The sequence below is a fragment of the Montipora foliosa genome, chromosome 4 (assembly GCF_036669935.1).
Source record: "Montipora foliosa isolate CH-2021 chromosome 4, ASM3666993v2, whole genome shotgun sequence".
Lineage (NCBI taxonomy): Eukaryota > Metazoa > Cnidaria > Anthozoa > Scleractinia > Acroporidae > Montipora > Montipora foliosa.
Window position 1 is genome coordinate 7687675 of NC_090872.1, and position 8209 is coordinate 7695883.

The window sequence follows — 8209 nt, forward strand, 5'->3', positions numbered from 1 at the left end:
GTGAGGTCTTTCTGTAATTTCAAGATCTTCCCTATAGTTCCACCCTATTAAAGAGGGTAATATTTCGCACCAAAAATGTAGCATTACAACACAAGTGCATTACGCTTGAAGGAAGTAGCCTGAACTGATTGGCCGAAGTTGCGCGTGACAACAAAGTGGAGGTAAGATACTGATGTCAAAGCATTCTTGAAGAAAGAAAAATTTCAAACGCCAACATAATAGCAAGAGCGTGTCCAAGAGGGTTAAAGGAAGCGGGCCTACCCGAGACCACACCCACGTCCCCCCGTAAACAATGTCCGACTTTAAAAGGAGTCTTTGTAAAGTTTTTTTTTCCTGATACCAAAGCGCTGAAGTGAACTGAGAATGCGTGTCGACAGGGTTCAAGGAAGTAAGTTTGCTGACTCACGTATCAAATGTAGATATTTTATCTAAAGGTTAAAACGCGTAAAAATGGCTTACTGTAGTTTTGCGGGAAACGAAAATGGAGCGAAAACGGTCACCCCTTCCCTCGCAAGGCGAAACGGCTTTTTTGGGGTTGAATTTTCTGTTTTAGAATATCCGATGTAGACGCAGCGAGAAAAGTAAATGTTTATTTCGCTAATAAAAGATTCCTCATTTCGTCAAACTACCAGATTTCTCATATCGCCAAACTAACAGATTTTCATTTCGCAAACTACAGATATTTCATTTCGTTTTCGATTTCCATTTCGTTTCGCTCCATTTCGGTTTCGCACACTAGCCAGTAAAAGCGCAAATCTTATTTCATATGGTCCCAGTCTAGTATGATATTGTAAAGTCCGTTGGAACTATTTGACAATGGTCTCTATCTTTAATATACTGAACATGTCTCATTTAGCAAAGGTTTGCTTCATAGAGGACAAAGACAGATTAAAACAAACTTGTTACTGTGTTTTTTAGAGGAAAGGACATCCAAAACTAAGGTTTGTTATTAAATGCACTCTCCCTTTTAATGAGATCCCCGTAGATCGGGCGCGACGGGAACGTCGTTTTGCAAGTTGCGATCGTTGGTGAAGGCGTTTGCTACTGGCCACTGATATCTTTTTGATCTTTGAAGATCGCAACACGGTAAGCAGAATTTTTTTAGTTTGTTTCTCTTACGCTGTTACTAGAACCGAATTTTCCATTGAAATCGAGAGTCCCCATTTTCCATTGTTACATAAGGCTATAGCAACTTTTCACCTTGAACTGTGCATTTCAACGCTCACTGAGGTGGACTAGTGTGCCGTGAATTGTATTCAGTGAGATCCGCCACGTAGCCATGTAGCTGACACTGAGGGGTAACGAGCGATGGGTTCGTTTACCCTAATTTCCTCTTAAGTTTGTTTATGACAGTTGTAATGGAGTGAACCTTATTACAAGTTTGTCCCTCTGATCTCGGGAATTTTGGAATTTAGTTTTCGGTTTTCTTTCTTATGTTTTCTGATCCGGGTCGGTTCGAGTTGATCCAACGTGGACTGGCGGTCCGAGTCAGTTGATCCGGTCCAACCTTTGCATCTGCCTCTGCAAAAGGCCAATGAGGGCTCTTTTCATCACAGGCTCCCCAAGCTGAAAATATGTGGTGTATGCGACAGTTTGTGTATATAGAGAATTGTATGGGAAAATCACCGATCGTAAAAAAATTGTGTAAATAACTATCTCATTTGAAATAAGTTTTTCCTACCTCAAATGTGTGACGAACTTGTCTCTTTTGCCGAGTTTCGAGCCATTCTGACGCCGTTTAGTGAAGTCATCCGGAAGGCCGTTACTGAAATAATAGGAAGGCCGGTAACTCCATCCAATTTAACTCCAAATACGTGTGTTTCGGCGGCCGAAAGACTCGTGGCGAACGAAAACTTTGCGTGAAACCTGTATTAAGCGGACACCGTATTAAGCGGACACCCTCTATTAAGCGGACAGTGGCCGAATACCCTAAATTTATATCCCTTATTTACTGTAAATCAAACCTTTATTAAGCGGACACCTCTATTAAGCGGACGCGGACACCTAAAAAGTACTTGAAATGGTCATTTCTATTGTTACCAACCTGTATTAAACGGACACTTGTAATTAAACTCCACCACACAACGTGCCAGACACGGAAACGAGGAAGGCGCCAACCACCAATTTTTCTATTTTTAAAATTAAAAACGTGACTTGACAAACGGTGTTTGTTGAATACACAAGGACAAAAGAAACCGTAAATGCATACACGTCCACGAAGCCTGTACAGCTAGTATACAACAAATCCTTCGTTGATCAGTTTATCTTTTAACCAGTTACAAGATTATCTGAAATGCTGCTGGAATATTCCAGATATCATGGACAAGAAGATCTAACGCTGGCCATTAGCAAGGCAACCGACTTGCTTCAGAAAATGAAATTTAAAAGGCTCAAACAATCAAGAATTGATGACTGTTATTGTTAAGGATTAGTACATTCAACAGCTTAGAAAAGGACAAGTTTTTATGGTTTTTATGTACAATATACAGCTTGTTTCGCTCATTTGATCAGTTTCAGAGTACAGTATTGATTCGTTATGTTTGTATAGAGCTTGTTTCACTCGTCTGATTTCTTCAAATTTGAGGTGTAATCTATGTTTTGTAGTAATCGGATCAGTTGTTCCACTTAAAAAAAAAAAAAAAAAAATTCTGTAATGCAAACATATTTTGTCGCAGTCGCTGGGAGTATTCTAAACATTTCCACCGTTCATTTTAATGGTATTTGACACCTCACAAGACGTTATGTATCGAAACCTGTATTAGGCGGACACCCTGTATTAAGCGGACACTAGAGCATTCCCCGAGGGTGTCCGTTTAATACAGGTTTCACTGTATTTGGAGTGAACTTTATTGGGCTTTATGGAACTGTTGTTTTTATTGCGATTCGGGACTTTTCCTGTTGAGGAGAAAACGATTTGTGGAGTGAGGTCTGGCCAGCGATGGATGGAGTTACCGGCCTTCATATTATTTCAGTAACGGCCTTCCGGATGACTTCACTAAACGGCGTCAGAATGGCTCGAAACTCGGCAAAATACACCACGTATTTTCAGCTTGGGGAGCCTGTGTTTTCATGCAATGTCACATTTTCTAAACGTTTCCGTTTATGACTTCGCGGATGAAGCACTAAAAGAACATCTCCGGGCCATTTTGGGCAGCACAAGCAATGTTTTCAAGGTTTTGGTTACGTTAGGAAATTAAGATCGTTATTTTACTTTTTTGGCCCTATTCGCAATAGCGTAAGACTTCTTTATTTTGACAAAGATTCTGTCATGGTTCTGAAATATAAGGTTTAATTAAGGAGGCGGGCCGAACACACAATTACCTAAAAAGTAAATAGTAGACCGAAGGTTAATTGTTGTAAAACGAGACATGCGGCTTAAGGTCAACGGATTCCGAGAATTCCTGAAATCCTAAAAAAGCCTGATCGAGTGGGAGAATCCCATCATTTTAAGATCATCGCCAGAGCAGATCGTCCAAACCTCAGCAAAGAAGTCTCACTAAAGGTAAGGGTAGTCTGTTCAGTCTACACGACTAAACATCAATCAAGCTGACGAATACGTCTGCATTTCATAATTATATAAATTTTGTAACTCTTCCATGCGGAAATTCACGACGTGACTGAGAGATCGTCACAGATCACTGTTGCCGAAATCCCTGAAGGCAAATTCATCAATATTGATAATTTAACTTCAAATGAGACACAGCTCAGTTTTTTTTTGTATGACCCAGCTTGGTATGTTTAAAACCAGCCCAGTTAGCTTGTAAAGTCGAAATTGGCTGTAACAAAGAGCAACCAACAAGGCTACGCCCCCTTGGAGGCCGTGTATCATGAGCCACGAAAGACGATTATTTGTCAAATTATCTGCCAATAAGAGCATAAATTCCCTTACAAAAGTGATGCATAATTATTAACTAACAATGTATGTACATTCTCAGAGCTTCCTTCTAAGGAAATTTTAAAGCAGTTTGTAACGTATGACCACATCTCCACATGAGATCTCCTATTTTGTCTCTTACTTGAAAGAGATAAAATGCCGTGCAGCGCGAAAGGCACCGCATTTCCACTGTAGATTTCTTTTGTGTTGCTTTTGCTTTTAGCAGCACCTGGAGGGAAATAAATAACTTATTAAAACAGGACATTTTGAGGTGGTTGAGTCATGTGAACTAGTAAATGATTTAAGCCCGGAAATTAACGAACATATTTCAGGAAAATGACTGCAAAGTAGTCGTGTTCCTCAATTTTGACCTATGAACGCCATTTTATTACAATGGGTATTTTAATTAATAAGTGTTTTCAGTTTAAGTTCGGCTTGGTTCCAATAACCCAATCTCAGTTAACTTACCTCATATTGAATAGTGTTATATTCGTCAAGAGCTCCTCCCCCTTGTGCATGGTTTCCTTGGTAGAAGTCCGGAAGTTGAAATGAAATGTTCCCAATGTTCGAGGAGTGTGAACTTTGCCCTGGTGCTTATATTCCCGACGTGCCCAATCGGTGAAAACCTTTAATCAACATAATCGATATCAATCAATATAAGTAAGTAAAGTCTGCGTACGAGCCAAGGAGGCCCATCAGGCCGGCGCTTTAATATCTCCGGTTTCCGTAGCATGAAGCGACTAGGAGTATTTCTACTCCCCCCTGGGATGGGGGTGCTAGTCCATCGCAGGGTTACCCCCAGCATTAAATTCGCCGGTACCCATTTATACACCTGGGTAGAGAGAGGCACCGTGAGAGTGAAGTGTTTTGCCCAAGAACACAACACAATGTCCCCGCCAGGCCCCGAAGCCGGACCACTCGATCCGGAGTCGAGCGCACTAACCATGAGGCCACCGCGCCTCCCACATTTTAATTATAAGTGTTTTCAGTTTAAGTTCGGCTTGGTATCAATAACCCAATCTCAGTGAACTGACCTCATATTGAATAGTGTTAAATTCGTCAAGAGCTCCTCCCCCTTGTGCATAATTTCCTTGGTAGAAGTCCGGAAGTTGAAATGAAATGTTCCCAATGTTCGAGGAGTGTGAACTTTGCCCTGGTGCTTATATTCCCGGCATGCCCAATCGGTGAAAACCTATAATCAACATAATCGATATCAATCAATCAATATAATCGATGATATATAATCGATTAATATCGGAAATCGACGAAAATAGATCACTAAGAAAATCGTGAGTATAGATTTTCATCGATTTTATCGATTTCTCTTGTTTCATTTCAATTTTCGGCGAAAAACGGTCTGGAAATGCCGGACCGCGATCAGCGCTGAAAGAAACGAAAAATCACGAGTACAAGAGCCGGGTACAAACACCCGGTAAGCGAATGTTCTGGTGACCATCTGTGTCTCCTTCCGATTTGAAAAACTAGAGAGGAACCTGACAAGAAAAACTTACCATTCGATAGTCGCTTCACGGGGCCATAGGGGTGTTACAAGTTCCTTTTGAATTTTCCGAGCTGTCCTTTGCAACTCACCACGCCACGCGGAAGGTCTCGCCACGCGCTACCAATTTTCTTCTCCAAGAAAAATGTTTCACCTGCTGTTACAGTAAACCCACACTTATGGTACCCTTTTACAACACAATCTATCAATATCGCATCCAGAGTCGGCCTGGCGCGGACGCTGTAAATACTCTTTCAAGACTTGCCGATTAAGATCGATGACAATCGATATATTCGATAGCAATTACGAGGATTTGAATTCTTAGTATCGATTTTCGTCGATTAATTGAGGCAATGGATAATAATCGATTAATTATAATCGATTATATTGATGATATCGATCGTCTTCTGATGATCTATTTTCTTCGATTGGGTACGCCGGGGCTTGAGATAGGACGCAGCTCTTTACAACCTCTTATTTCAGTGGATCCCTTTAGGACGCAGCTTTACATTGTTTTCAGAGTTAGGGTCCATTGTTTCTTTTGTATTGTTCTTTGTGTCCATTGTTTTCTGAACCAATACCGAGAACCGTTGTAATAGCTGCGTACTGACCCCGGGGCTTGCTGGACTCGCAACATAAATTGTAACGCAAAAACCGGAAACTGCCCTATCTTGGACAATAAAATATAGTAGATAATTTATATTTTTGTCGAATTGTTGGAAATAAGATTTGTCTATTGGGAGTGTCAAATATAGCGGAGAGCTCAAGGAGTTGCTAGTAGCACATAAGACGTCATCTTGCACTTTCACAAGTACATCCTGGTAGACATTAAAATAAATACCCATCTCCAAAATTGAAAGACAGACAGACATGTTTTATTTGGAGTCTTATGCAATAAATAGTATATCGACCACAATTTCCCAATAACTAACAATTACAAACAACAAAAATCTACATGGCTAAAAGTTATTAATTAATTAAGTCTTATCATTAGTATTTCCTTTTATCCGTCTTCCCCTTTCCTTTCTTCAAAGCATTCGAATATATATGTTTTGCTATTAGTTTTTGTATTTTAGCATTTCCGGTAGGGGATTTATGAATATTTTATTAGGTGACATTCTGCGTATTTTTATTCTATATTCTTTTTCGAAATAGTCTAGTAACAAACATCGTTTTTCCTTGGTAAGCAGGGCATATATTTAGAAAATGATATTCGTCCTCCATTTCTATTTTACAAATTGGGCAAATTCTTTCTGCAGGTTTCTTGAGCGGTCTCGAATAACGTCCTGTCTCTATGGCTAATTTGTGGTTGCCAAGTCGCAGTTTTGTTAGGGCTATTCTGTGTCGTGTATTGGTGACCTGATGTAGGTAGTCTTCACATTGTAATTGTTTATCGTTTTGAATAAACCGTAGGTTCTCATTTGTTTGCTTTGGTTAGCATCTTTTCTGGTGTCGTTATTCATTTCACTTAGCCATCTTTGTAATTCGATATCCTTGAGTCGTTGCCTGATAATGTTTACAATTCCTATGTCTACATAGTGTGCTTTCATCCAGAGGTCTCCTAATCCTATCTGTTCCAATGAGCCTTTGATTTTTTTGCTCCAGAAAGCCTTATTTTCCTTCCATTTAATGTCATTGTATGCTATTTGGGATAATTTGTATTCATTTTTGGTTAAGGTTAACCAGAACTTAAAGTTCCTACACTGAGCATCAATTGTCATTGGGAACCGTCCTGTTTCAGCCCTGCACGCATTGTTGTTGCAGTATTTGTTAACTCCTAACAACCACTTTAGGAATTTATTTTGAACTAATTCTGCTGGGTCCTTTTCTAATTTCCCATTGCAATCAATCCCCCACACTTCACTTGCATAAAAGAGTATGGGCGATATCAGTGCATCAAATAACTTCATCGTTAATTTTATATTTTCTCTGAAGTGTTTTCCCATTTCTTTTCGTAATTTATAGAGTGCTTTAAGTGCAACTTTCTTCAACTCTTGTCTAGCGAGATTAAAGTTTCCAAAAGGACTCATTATGAGTCCAAGATATTTATACGATTTGACATTTTCCAGTTCATCAGCGCCGTATCTGAACAAGTAGTTGTTTAAAGACTTACCACAATTGTTAAAAATCATAAATTTTTGTCTTGTCTAAATTTACACTTAAATCGGCATTTTCACAGAAAGATTCCAGCTTATTAAGGATTATTTGAAGTTTTTTTTGCTGATCTAGAGAAGATCACTAGATCGTCCGCATATAAGAGACAATTTATAGATGTATCACCTAGCATAATGTCGGTTGGACTCGCCGTATTTAGGAATTTTGCTAGATCACTTAGATAGAAATTAAAAAGAGTAGGTGACATCATGCAGCCTTGCTTTTACCCCGGCAAAACAAGTAAAGGCTTCGGTTAATTTGTTATCAATTTTAACTGCCGACTTATCATTTGAGTACATGGATATTAAAACGTCAAGGAAACGCCCTTGCACTCCTTCTTTTCTCAGCTTGTCGAATAGTTTTTGTCCAGGTATACAGTCGAAGGCTTTTCTAAAGTCGACGAAGCATGAAAAGAGTAAATTTCGGTGCCTCTGTGGCTTAGATTTCACGTATTTGTCAATAAGCATTTTTAATGTGAAGATACTATCAACTGTGCCGTACATTTTTCTGAAACCACCTTGTTCAGCTTTCAAAATTCCTTTTTGAACCATGTAGTCGTACAGTCGATTGTTGAGGATGAACCATGTAGTCGTACAGTCGATTGTTGAGGATTGATGTAAAGAGCTTGCCTTACGCAGAGAGCAAAGTGATACCTCGGTAATTTTCAACTTTGGATCGATCAT

The 8209-nt window shown here is 39.5% G+C and overlaps 1 long non-coding RNA gene and 1 pseudogene across 1 annotated transcript; both read right to left on the reverse strand.

The window, feature by feature from the left end:
* Window positions 1-3766: 3766 nt before the first annotated feature.
* LOC137998907 (uncharacterized) lies at window positions 3767-5790 on the reverse strand. The gene is made up of 4 exons (XR_011122844.1): window positions 5386-5790; window positions 4909-5066; window positions 4343-4500; window positions 3767-4103 (listed from the first exon to the last, which is right to left on the reverse strand). It is a non-coding gene; the product is annotated as an uncharacterized lncRNA (long non-coding RNA).
* A 640-nt stretch (window positions 5791-6430) lies between these two features.
* On the reverse strand, window positions 6431-8209 carry LOC138000981 (uncharacterized; annotated as a pseudogene).